Raw genomic sequence first — 12,588 nt, 5'->3', positions numbered from 1 at the left:
AATGCACACATACAATGCACAGTGCAGAAAGAGTCTGGGCTCTTTGAAATTATTCCTTAGGTATGTATCTTAACTATCTATAGGGCCAGTATCCAGTTTTTCTCCGTCCTGAATTCCCCTCAGGGTGCACCATCAGGGTGGTTGCAGTGGCATCTGATGGCTTGATTTCAGGCAATATTCATTGTTTACTGGAATGGCAGGCAGTTGTTGTTTTTTTTTTTTTTTTTTTTTTTTTTTTTTTTGTCTGCACATGTATATGACCCATTTGTATGGCCAGTGAGATTCAAGGGGACATCTGCTGTGAGGCTACTGGAATGTATAATTTTTTTCCCCTGATGAGAATAGCCCCAGGAGGATAAAGGCCTTTACCCTGACTGCCCTTCAATGTACCTGTGATGTTGGAAGCTGCAGGAACCATCTTGTGTTCATGAATCAACAAGAATAAGGGCTGGCAGAGCAGAGTGAAGGAGCCTGAGATCTGATGACATTGCTGAATGAAGGCCAGCTACTGAGTTGCAGAGTGACTCATATTGTTCCTTCCGACTTTCATTTCTTGCTTCAGGCCTATAATACAAAGAGGTCATGATTAATCTTACTTACAAAATATTCCCCTCCAAAGCTTTTAACCATTTGTCTTTGTAGACTGTTTAGATGTTTCACTTGCAACAAAAAAGTTGACTTCATACTAAAAGTCCTCCTAGCAGAGAACCTTCCTGGCTTCGGATTACATAAATGGCCTTTTGCTTGTGGCATAGAATTCCAGAATGTTGAAATGGCAATGCAATAACAGAAAATGATTCAGGAAAGGAGCTTCTTGAGGTCACATACATGGGTTACTGCTCCAGACAGTCTTCAATTCTTTATTATTATAAGTGCTTAAGCTGCTGTTAGTCACTGGGTATTACTACTGCTTGATATCTTTTACTGATTTCTGATTGATTTCCATTAAATTCATAATCTGTCTAACAGAATTTCTTTCTCTCTCCAGGCTCCCTCTTAACTCAAGGGGGTGGATATTCACTGACTTCCTAGTAACTCTCAAACTCCTACAATTATTCTAATTCTTATTTCCATATGTCTTCCCCGCCATCTTCCCTCCTAGCTCCCTGGGAGTCTAATCTTCCTTTCTGAAGTAAATTCATCCATAGTGCTCCCACCCTTCTGATGCAACCCTAGAGGACTTTGCTTCTGCATGTCTTCTTTCTCTCTTTTTCCTGCATTGGTTCCTCTCCCTTTTATCTTGAACTAGGGAACGGGTCTCTGTGGATGATCAGTCCCCACTCCCACCATGCTGTTTCTCCCTTGGGCAATCTAACGTCTTAAAGATGTATGCCTTGGGGTTCTATTTCCTCTCTGTTCATGCTCTCATCCACTGCATACTTGGCAATCCAGTTTCTTTCCCCACAGCTACACTGAAACTGTTCCCTTAAAGGTCAACCGTGACCTCTTTTTAGCCAAATCCATTATTCTTTTCTGGTTCCTCATCTCTTGACTTCTCTATTGCCTTTTTCAAAAACAATTACTCCCAGCCTCCAATGCTCTCTTCCTTGGCTTCCATTCTGTTTGCTAGCAGTTCCTTCTCTTTTTATTCCCTTCTATTCCTCATGCCATCGCTTCACTGGGTATCCCTTTTCCCCAGTCCGCTGCTCCCTGTGCTCTTTATTCTTTCACTGAAGGTCACATCATCTTCCCTACAGCCATTACCTCTGTGCTAAAAAAAGTCTGTGTTACTTTCTCACTTAAGTTTTAGTCCCTCACTGCTTACTGCTTATTTACTCGTGGATATTTCACTGGTACTGTACTTTGAATATATCTCCCTTCTCAGACTGGCTCCTCTTCCCATTTTCCTACCTCTGGTCGTGGTGTGGTCATTCTCTTTAGTCACTGTTAGTTTGCTAGGGCTGCCATAACAAAATACAATAAAAGCAACAGAAATTTAAGTTGTCTGAAGCAGAAGAAATTTATTTTCTTACAGCTCTGAAGGCTAGAAGTCCAAGATTAAGAAGTTGACAGGTTTGGTTTCTCTTGAGATTTCTCTTCCCTGGCTTGCAGATGGGTGCCTTCTTGCTTTGTCTTCCTATGGTCTTTTCTCTAGTCACACCCATCCCTAGTGTCTGTCCCTTTTTTTTTTTTTTTTTAATAATAGACTTAATTTTTTTTTAGAGCAGTTTCAGGTTTACAGCAGAATTGAGCAGAAAGAGTTCCCACATAGCCCTCCTCCCACACATACATGCTCGCTTACCCTCAACATCCCTCATCAGTGTGGCATATTTAGTACAATCGATGAACCAGCATGGACACATTATTATATTTGTCCCTCTTTTTATAAGGACATTAGTCATATTGGTTTAGGGCCCACCCTAATGACCTCATTTAACCTTAGTTACATCTTTAAAGGCTTTATCTGTAAAAGCAGTCACATTCTGAGGTGTGCTAGGAGTTAAGACAAACATACGAACTGGAGGGGTGAGGGGGACATAGTTTAATCCATTATAGTCACTCAGACCATAAAACTTTGTTGTCCTCTTTACTTACCTTCTATAACATTTAGTCTTGTAGACTTTTCCTATTAAATGTCTACACCTATTTCTCTACCAGCATTCACAGTGCCATTCTCAGGCCTTAATCAAATCTATGTTTCTCTGCCTAGTCTTTTTTTTTTTTCCAGGGGGGCAGGTGATCAGATTTATTTATTTATTATTATTATTTTTAATGGCAGTAGTGAGGATTGAACCCAGGACCTCAGGCATGCTAGGTACACACTCAACCACTGAGCTATATGCTCCCAACTTCCTGCCTAGTCTTTAGAACGCCTCTATAATCTGACTCACCTTATTTTTTCTTTTAGTATTTTTATCAAGACAATTCACATACATAGGAAATATAAATGCTAATAATCAAAAGGAATGGCCCTCTTTCCTAACCCCAGGTCCATTGCCCAGATGTAGCTTTCATGTAGTTTAATCTAGCAAATGCTTGAGGAAATTACTTTGAACTGTATCTCTTTTTATTTGCCACAGAGGTTGACTCCATAATTCTAAATAATATTATTATACATGTATTTTTAAACTGCATCTCTTCATTAATTTATCAATTTGGACAGTCTACCATTTATGAAAATTAGGCTTAGAAACACTACCCCATACCACCTTGCCTCATCCTTCTTCCCATTATTTTTTTTTTAATTGACGTTTAGTAGATTTACACTGTTGTGTTAGTTTCTGTTATACAGTAAAGTGATTCAGTTATGCATATATATTATTTTTCTTTTTTATTATGGTTTATTATAGGACATTGAATATTGTTTCCTGTGCTATACAGTAGAGTCTTGTTTTTTATGTATTTTATATGTAGTAGTTTGTATTTGCTAATCCTGAACTCCTAATTTATTCCTCCCCTACTCCCTCTTCCCAATTTTTGATAGCTGTGAGTTATTCCCAGTTCTTCTGAACTTTTTTCGTGCTGTCAACATTTGAAACTATTTAATTCCCAAGTAAAATGAGATTATTACTGTTCTTATTTTCCTTCCAGCTCTCTTTCTCCTTCCACTTTTCAACCTTTGTCAGCTGTATCTTTAGTTTCACATTGACAAGGATGCTAGCCTTTCTATGCATGACACTATTTAAGAACTATATATTTATAGGTTTATTCTAAAAGTGTAATGTCAATACATAGGGCTTGCATTATTATCCCTATGTAAATAGTGTTCACTGTAGAGCCAAATACTGTGCTAGGAGTACAGTTTCCCCCCAATCCCTGGGCCATTCAAAACAAAGTGCTCTTACCATCCATATAAATATATTCAGCAGTTGCTCAAAAATCTTGCCACATTTCAGTTTGCTTCATATTTGGACATTTTCTAATTATTTTTATAGTTTCTAATTTTTTTTTCTTGTTGAGAGATATATTGGTTTACTAGGGCTGCCATAACAAATTACCACAAACTGGTTGGCTTAAAACAACATGAATTTATTCTCTCATAGTTCTAGAAATCTGAAATCAAGGTGCTGAGAAGACCATGCTCTCTCTGGGCTCTAGGGAAGAAGACTTTTCTTGCTTCTTTCTAGCTCTTGTGGCACCGGCAATCCTTAGCATTTCTTGAATTGTAGCTTCATTATTCCCATCTCTGCCTCCATCTTCTGTGGCCTTCATCCCTGGGATTCTGTGTATGTTTCTTCCTCTTCTTCTAAGGACACTGGCCATTGAATTTGGGAATCACCCTAAATCTAGGATGATTTCATCTTGAGATCCTTAACTAATTGCACCTGCAAAGACCCTATATCCAAATAAGGTGACATTCTGAGGTTCCACGTGGACATGAATTTTGAAGGGAAACTATCCAACCCACTATAAGGGAAAAATATGACTTCCTCACTATATCATTAATATTTTCCACACTGTAACTAATATAAGGAAAGAGGGAATTACGGTCCAAAATAAATCCAGGAGCTCAAACAGTGAGCTCAACACTGCCTTGTTTCTTTCTCTGCATACTCTAAGTTTACTTTCCTCTATTGTCAGGTTCATTCTCAAACAAGCTAACCTCATGGGCCAGCAAAAATAGATTCCAGCATCTCTCTAGGCTCACCCTCCTCATAGATTGTGATCCTAGCAAAAATAAAAATGACTTTCCTGACAGTTCCAGCAAAATACCTAAGGAAATCTCTGATAGACCTTGCTTGGCTCATCTCTGAACCAGTCACGGTGACCAGGGTCATGAAATAAACTTACGTGGCCAAACCTGGGTCACATGCCAACCCCTAACATGAGAGGTGGAATGACCCTACTTGAACCACAGTGACTAAAAATAGGAAAGGATGGTGCCCTAAGAGATCCTTGGTAGATGAAAAACACATTATTCCATGCAAAACTGAAAATAGCTTTATTCATAGCTTGATTGATAGTTTAACTCTACCTAAAATTCTAGGTTTAAGATAATTTTCCTCCAAAATGTTTAAAGGAATATTTCATTGTTTTCTTTTCCCCCAACACTTTATTACAAAGAAGCTCAAAAGTACAGAAAATTTGAAAGAAATTTTTGTGAACACCTGTATATCTATCACCTAGATTCTACAGTTAACATATTTGCATTATCAAATATCTATCCATTTATTCACCCCTCTATTCATCTATCGATCCACTTTATTTTTGACATATTTCAGAATAGTTGCAGACATTACTACACTTTACTCCCAAACACCTTTCATATCACCACCTAGAGTTCAATATTTGTTTATAATTTTTTAATTTGAGCTAAAATTTCTATGCAACAAAATGCAAAATTTTTAAGGATACCATTCAATGAGTTTTGACACTGCAACCCAACATTAGATGTTCCTTCATGTCCCTATCTACCCCTTACAGAGACAACCATTAATCTGATTTTTTTTTCATCATAGATTAATTATGCCTATTTTAGGACTTCATATAGATGGATTCATACAGTATTCAGTCTTTTGTGTAAGGATTCCTTTATTCAACATAATGTTTTTGATATTCATCCATGTTGTAGTCTGTATCTATTCCATTGTATGAATGAATATACCACAGTTTTTTTTTTTCCATTCTCCTATTGATGGACACATGGGGGCTGTTTAAGCTATTATAAATAAAGATGTTATACACAATCTTGTACATATCTTTTTGTGGGCATTGTTTCCATCTTTCTTGGACAAATATCTAGGAGTGGAGTTGCTAAGTCAAAGAGTAGCTGTAGGTTTCGTTTTGCAAGGACCTGCTAGATATTTTTTTCAAAGGAATCATACATACCATTTTATAGTCTTCCAACAATATATGAGAGTTCCAGTTGCTCCACAATCCTTGCCAACATTTGTTTTTGTTAGTCTTCAGTTTCAGCCATATTGGTGAGTATGCTGTGGCATTTCATTTTGATTTTAGTTTTCATTCCCTAATGTCTAATGATTTTTGAGCACTTTTTCATGTGCAATTTATATATTTTCTTTTAGGTAGTGTCTAAGCAAATCTTTGTTCATTTAAAAACATGGATTATCTTTTTACGAATTGTAGGGGTTCTTTATACTCTGGACTCTACACCTTTGTCAAATATGTGTTTTGGAAATATTTTCTTCCCAGTCTTTGGCTTGACTATTCATTTTCTTAACAATGTCTTTTGATAAGCAGAAGTTTTAAAACTTGATGGATTTAATTTATCAATTCTTTCTTTTATGATTTTTTTGTTTTCAATGTCCTTCCTATCCCCAAGTCATGAAGATATTCTCCTGTGTTTTCTTCTATGTTTTTATTTTAGTTACTACATTTAGATCAAGAATTCGTCTCAATTTCTGTGTATGATATGATAGAGGGGCCAAGATTCCTTTTACCCCCATATAGACATCCAATTGTTTTAGCAGTTAACATTTTTTAAAAGATTCTATTGTTTTCTGATACCTGATAATTGCAGATGGCCTATTGTCAGTCTAAATTTTTTCCTTTGAAGGTGACCTATTTTCCCCCTTCTCTGAGTGATTTCTGGATTTTGTCTTTTCCTTAGTACATCTAATATTATTTTGCTTATCTTTTAGTATACCCTTTCAATCTGAAGATTCATGGCTATCTTAGCTTGGACATATTTTCTTCAGTGATTTCTGTAACAACTTCTATTGCTGCACTTTCTTTGAGCTTTCTTTCTGGAAAGAAAGGTTAGATCTTGGACCTGGATTGGACCTCTAGGTCTCTTATATTTTCACTTTATTTTTGTCTTTCTCTTTTTTCCAATGTCATATTTTCACATTTCTAGAAAAAAATTTAAGTTTGGCAAGCATATTTTAAATTTCCAAGTGATCTTTCTTGACTTTCTTGTTTTCCAATTGTTTCTTATTTACAGCACCCTGTTTTTTTTACATTAGGTATTTGTTGTCTTCTCGTATATCTCTGAGAATATTAATTTGAGGTTTGAAAAAAATCTTTTTTTGTTACCCAGATTGGTTTTTGTGCAGTCAGGTTTTATTTTTGCTTCTTTTGGTTTTTTTCTGTTATGTAGCTGATTTCCCTTGTGTGTCCAGTGATGTGGGTGTGCTTTTTTTATATTTGAAAAAGAGGAAATAGGCTGATTTTTTTCTTGATTTGTTTCCTCTACTGTTATGTATCAGGCTGTTTTCCTGCTAGTTAATTGCCATAAAACAGAAGAGGTTGGCAGGAAGTTCTGTGTTCATAAGCAGAGTTTGCTAAACAGGGAGGCTTCTAGACAGGGAGCCAGAGAGAGGAGGATTTTAAGTGGCTGCTGCCACTCACCCTGGCATCAGTTCATCAGTATTTAGTTCAAGTTATTGTCTGCTTATTGTCCTGTTCCCATTTCTCGTAGCTTTTATGGCTTTATTCATTAAAAAGTGTATTTACTCTTCTTTAAAATTGTGTATTGTAAGGGAGGGGAGACAAATGCTTGTGCTTAGGTTGCTATTTTGAACCACAGTTTGTATTTTTTAAAAATTATTTTATGCTCTTTCTAAATGGGCATCTTCCACCATATTTAGGTTGATTTCTTTACTGTCTCATGAATATACCAGACTAGCAGCTATCTTCATGCCCTCAGTTATGTGTTTTTTTTCCCAGAAGCTTCCTCTTTTTGTTCCCTCTCGTCTTCTACCTAAGCCTAGTGAGATTCTTCCAACTTTTGCAGCTAACTTGAGCATCCTTCCTCCGTGAATTCCATCTGTTTAATCCAGCTTTCTTTGACCTCCCTTTAATTTTACTATTATCCAACTCAGTACCTGTCATTCACAATTCAGCTCTTAATTATGCAGCCTAGTATTACTCATTCTTGTTTCAGATGTTTATTAACATGTTGGTTAACTATTAAAAACTTTTTGGGGACAGGTATTTATTTTTCTCTATCCTTCAAAACACATAGCATAGAATGCATATGTAGTAGATATTTGATAAGTATTTATAATGGATTAACTCCCCTACTATTTGCAAAGGAGGTAGATAACAGCTTATATATATTTTTTCTGGAAACAGTAGGAGGCCTCTCTTTGAATTTGAAGCTGAATTGGGGACATTCCATTTCAGGCAGAAGAAATGCTTATTCTTCTACACTAAGGAAAAAAACAAGTTATGTAGCATAAATGTTTGCTGAAAGCAATGGTGATAGACAGATCCACCAGAGTTGAATCAACAGAGGCAAGAGTGGTTTGGGAAAAAACAAAGTAACAAAATGTGATTTAAAAACAGATGTTATAGTCTAGAATTTCCACACTATTGCTAACAGTGGGCTCTTACATTGCTAACAGTGTCGTTTTCAATTAAAATGGAAAGAGGTCTAGTGGCAGAACAAGCTTCACCACTCTTCTGGGCACCTGGTAGGTTTGTACTGCCTCAATCCCAGAAAGTTAGGGGTAGCCATGTGACTTATTGGCCAAAGAAATGAGAGTGGGAGTGATGTCACTTCCAGGTGGAAACTTTAAAAGTCAATAAGGGATTATGTTCACAGCAGCACTATTTACAATAGCCAAGACATGGAAATAACCCAAATGTCCATCGACAAATGAGTGGATAAAGAAGATGTGGGGGGTGTGTGTGTGTAAATAATGGAATACTACTCAGCCATAAAAAAGAAATACTGCCATTTGCAGCAGTATGGATGGACACAGAGATTGTCATTCTAAGTGAAATAAGTCAGAAAGAGAAAAAAAATACCATAAGATATCACTTATATGTAGAACCTAAAAAAAAAGGACCCAAAGAACTTATCTACAAAACAGAAACAGACTCGCAAACAGAGAACAAACTTATGGTTACCAGCGGGTAAAGAGGGTGGGAAGGGATAAATTGGGAATTTGAAATTTGCCCCTCCTGGGGATTGATGGAAATGTTAGCTATCTTGATTGTGGTGGTGGTTTCATTGGTGTATACATCTATCAAAATTCATCAAATCTGAAATATGTGTAGTTTACTGTACATGAATCATACCATAATAAAGCTGTTTTTAAAAAAGCCAGTGAGAGGTTTGCCATATTCCTGTTTTCTGCTTCAGTGATCACAGAAGCATGTTATGCTCTGTAATTCTATTCCCAAAAGTCCATAATGAACATTCTCCCTGTAGACCTGCAATAGAAATATAGTGTGATAGATAAACCACTGTTGTTTAAGCCACTGAGTATAAATTACTGCTGTCCAGGGTCAGCAAACTACAGCCTGCAGGCCAGCTGTTTTATTAAAATTTTGATAAAATCTCAATTGGAACACAGCCATGCACGTTTGTTTATGTTTGTTTACATATTGTCTATGGCTGCTTTCATGCTACAGTTGAGTTGAATAATTGCAACAGAGACCATGTGGCCTTCAAGTCAAAAATATTTACTATCTTTTGGCTGCTCTCACTCCCTCATCCTTGGAGACAGCCTGCACTCTGTCTGTGGAGTGTGTATCTACTTTTACTTTAACTTAAGCACCCAACCCCGACACCTCATGCCTTTCTCTTGGCTTCTGAGACAGCCTACACTATGTATCTCTCTAAATAAATCTACCTTTACTCAAAAAAAAGTTTACTGTCTTTTTCTTGCCAATTTTTTTCTTTTGAGTGGGAGGTAATTAGGTTTACTTACTTATTTTTAGAGGAGGTACTGGAGATTGAACCCAGGACCTTGTGTATGCTAAGCATGTACTCTACTACTTGTGCTATACCCTCCCCACAACTATCACTCTTTAAGAGAAAATGTGTTGACCTTGACCTGGTCTATCCTGACTGTGATAGAACTAGATGTCTTTGTGGCTCCTACCTGTTTTGGTCACAACACAAACAATGTTTATGATAGCCAGCGTCCAAGATGGCGCTGGTGATCGCCATCTCTTGGTTTTCACATCCTTGTGCAGTTTCTTGTCACACTGAATAAGGGCTGACTTGTAACAACCAATGTGGAAGTGATGGAGTATGACTTCCAAGCCTAGGTCATGAAAGACACCATAGCTTCCCTCTCCCTCTCTCTGAAATCACTCTGGAGGAGGCCGCCTACCATGTTCTGAGGACATTCAAGATGCCCTATGGAGAAGTCCATGTTGGGAGACTGAGCCTCCTGCCCACAGTCATGTAAGTCAAGCCTTCAGATGACTGCAGCCTTGGTCAACATCTTAACTGCAACCTCATGAGTGACTCTGAGTTCAAATCACCCAGTTAAGCTGCTCCTGAATTCCTGACCCACAGAAATTATAGTACAATACATGTGTGTTGTTTTAAACTGCTAAGTCTTGGCATAATTTGTTATGCAGAAATAATGAATGCAGTGTTCAAATGAAAAAGTGTACTGGTACTCTGTATGCTTATGGATGTATTTGCCCATAGGATTTTATACACACACACACCCTGAGAAGTGGGAATTTAAAAAGGAGAGTTAGGAGAAAGAAAGGAAGTAGGGAAAGAAGAAGAGGTTAAACAATAAAGAAAAACCATGGTGGGGTGTAAGTCCTCCCCTGCTTCTTCCTCTGGTTTGTAACCGTGTTCCAGATGCAGGACAATGCTAGTTACCTGGCCAAATCTTATTTTCTGAGGCTGTAACTTGCTTTAGGCCTTCAGTAAATATTTAATTATCAGCTTACAAATAAGTACTGACCTCTATAGTTTGGATCTACACGAAATTAGGATAAGACTAGAAGAAAAATGAACTATCTCCTTATGATCCCCTCCAAAAGGGTAAGAAAAGGCCTCAGAACAAATATAGTTTCTCTTTTTATATCATTTTTGTTTAGAAACCACATAACTCTGTTGTGGATGGGAGGGCTGTATGTGCTAGACCATGTGCTGTGAATAATCCCTATTGGGCTGTGGAATTGTATTACCCCATATTATCAGTTACCTTAGATGGTAAACCTATAAAGTTGCAATCTGCAAATTAGGCCCCTGATGCTGCTGCTTTTAGGCTCGAACTGGACAGTATCAGAACTAGTTCTTTAGGCCTGGGTAGTCTAGGCATACTTATTCTGTGTAGATGTTTATCATGCTTATTAAACCGTAAATCATAACCCAAACTCGAAACCCATGTCTGATGAACAGTTGTATTCATGAAGGGACAAAATATTTGGGAATTCCTGGAAAATAAAGTATGCTTGCTGGTCATAAAGATGACTGGGAGTGGGGGGGTGATGTTGAGAAAACCAGATTTTGTGAGAGAAGAGAATGTGTGTTCAGACAATATAGATTTCAAATGTGAAAGAGAAGGCTGGTTCTTTTTAGAATAGTGAAGAACAATTGTCAAATATTTTACTGGCAATCTTATTGTCATATATTTAGGCTATGTAAACATATACTTGGGTAATCATTTCTTAACTCAGAATAAATGCAGAAGGGTTGGTTTGCCTAGATTGGGAGGTTAACCTTGGAGCCATCTGGATTATTTCTTCAGGGAGGAGGTTGGCCCAGAACCTTCAGCACGAGTTATTTTATTAAAAATGTAAACCTCTGTGGTGGTATCTGCATTTCAACCAAGAAAATACCACATAATGTATCTAACTGTCTAAGAAAGTTAGACCAAGAAAGTGAAAACCACAATCCACAGAATGGGAGAAAATATTTTCACATTGTATATTTGATAAGGGACTCACATCTGGAATAAAGAACTCCTAAGTCTCAGTAATAAAAGACAAGTAACCCAACTCCAAAAAATGGCAAAAATCTCTGAAGAGAAATTTCTCCAAGGAAGATAGAAGAATGGCCAAAAACACATAAAAAGATGCTCATCACCATTAATCATTAGGGAAAGGCATATTAAAACCGCCATGAGACACCCACCTCACACCCACTAGGATGACTGTAGTCAAAAAAATAACAAGGATGTGCAGAAATTAGAGCCCCCATACACTACTGGCTGGAATGTGGCTGGTGCCACTTTGTAAAACAGTCTGGCAGTTTCTCAAAGGGTTAAAGATAAGAGTTAACATTTGCCCTGGCAATTCCACCCAAAAGAACTGAAAACGTAAGTCTACCCAAAAACATTTACACAAATGTTCATAGCATTTTATTCTTAATAAACAAAGAGCAGAAACAGAAGTCCATCAACTGATCAATGGATAAACAAAATATGGAATATCCATACAATGGAATGTTATGCAATATAAGAGTTAAGTAGTGAAACAAGCTACAACACACAAGAACCTTGAAAACATTAGGCTAAATAGAGAAGCTGGTCACAAGGACCACATATTGTATGATTCCATTTCTATGAAATGTCCAGAAAAGGCAAATCTCTAGAGACAGAACATGGAATAGTGGCTGCCTACGGTTGGGGAGAAGAGGAGTGACTACTAATGGATATGGGGTTTCTTGTTTGAGTGATGAAATGTTCTAAAATTCTGGTGACGGTTGCAAAACTCTGTGGCTATACTAATATACATTGAATTGTTCACTTTAAATAGGTAAATTTTGTGGTGTGTGAATTTTATTTCCAATAAAGCTGTTATTTAAAAAAAAAAAATTCTTCCATACAGATGACCATGGATTCAAATCGGGGCCAGATCAAGAAGACACGAACTAGTGCTGTATTTTTTTAGTATCTTTTTTTTAAACCAATTTCATAAACCACCTGAAATTGTCAATTTTTACCTTTGTGAATTTTACGCACAGTTACCATGATGTGATTG

This window comes from Camelus ferus, chromosome 20 (assembly GCF_009834535.1).
Source record: "Camelus ferus isolate YT-003-E chromosome 20, BCGSAC_Cfer_1.0, whole genome shotgun sequence".
In the NCBI taxonomy this organism is placed as follows: Eukaryota; Metazoa; Chordata; class Mammalia; order Artiodactyla; family Camelidae; genus Camelus; species Camelus ferus.
The sequence above is the reverse complement of the archived record's forward strand: the minus strand, read 5'-3'. Positions refer to the sequence as shown.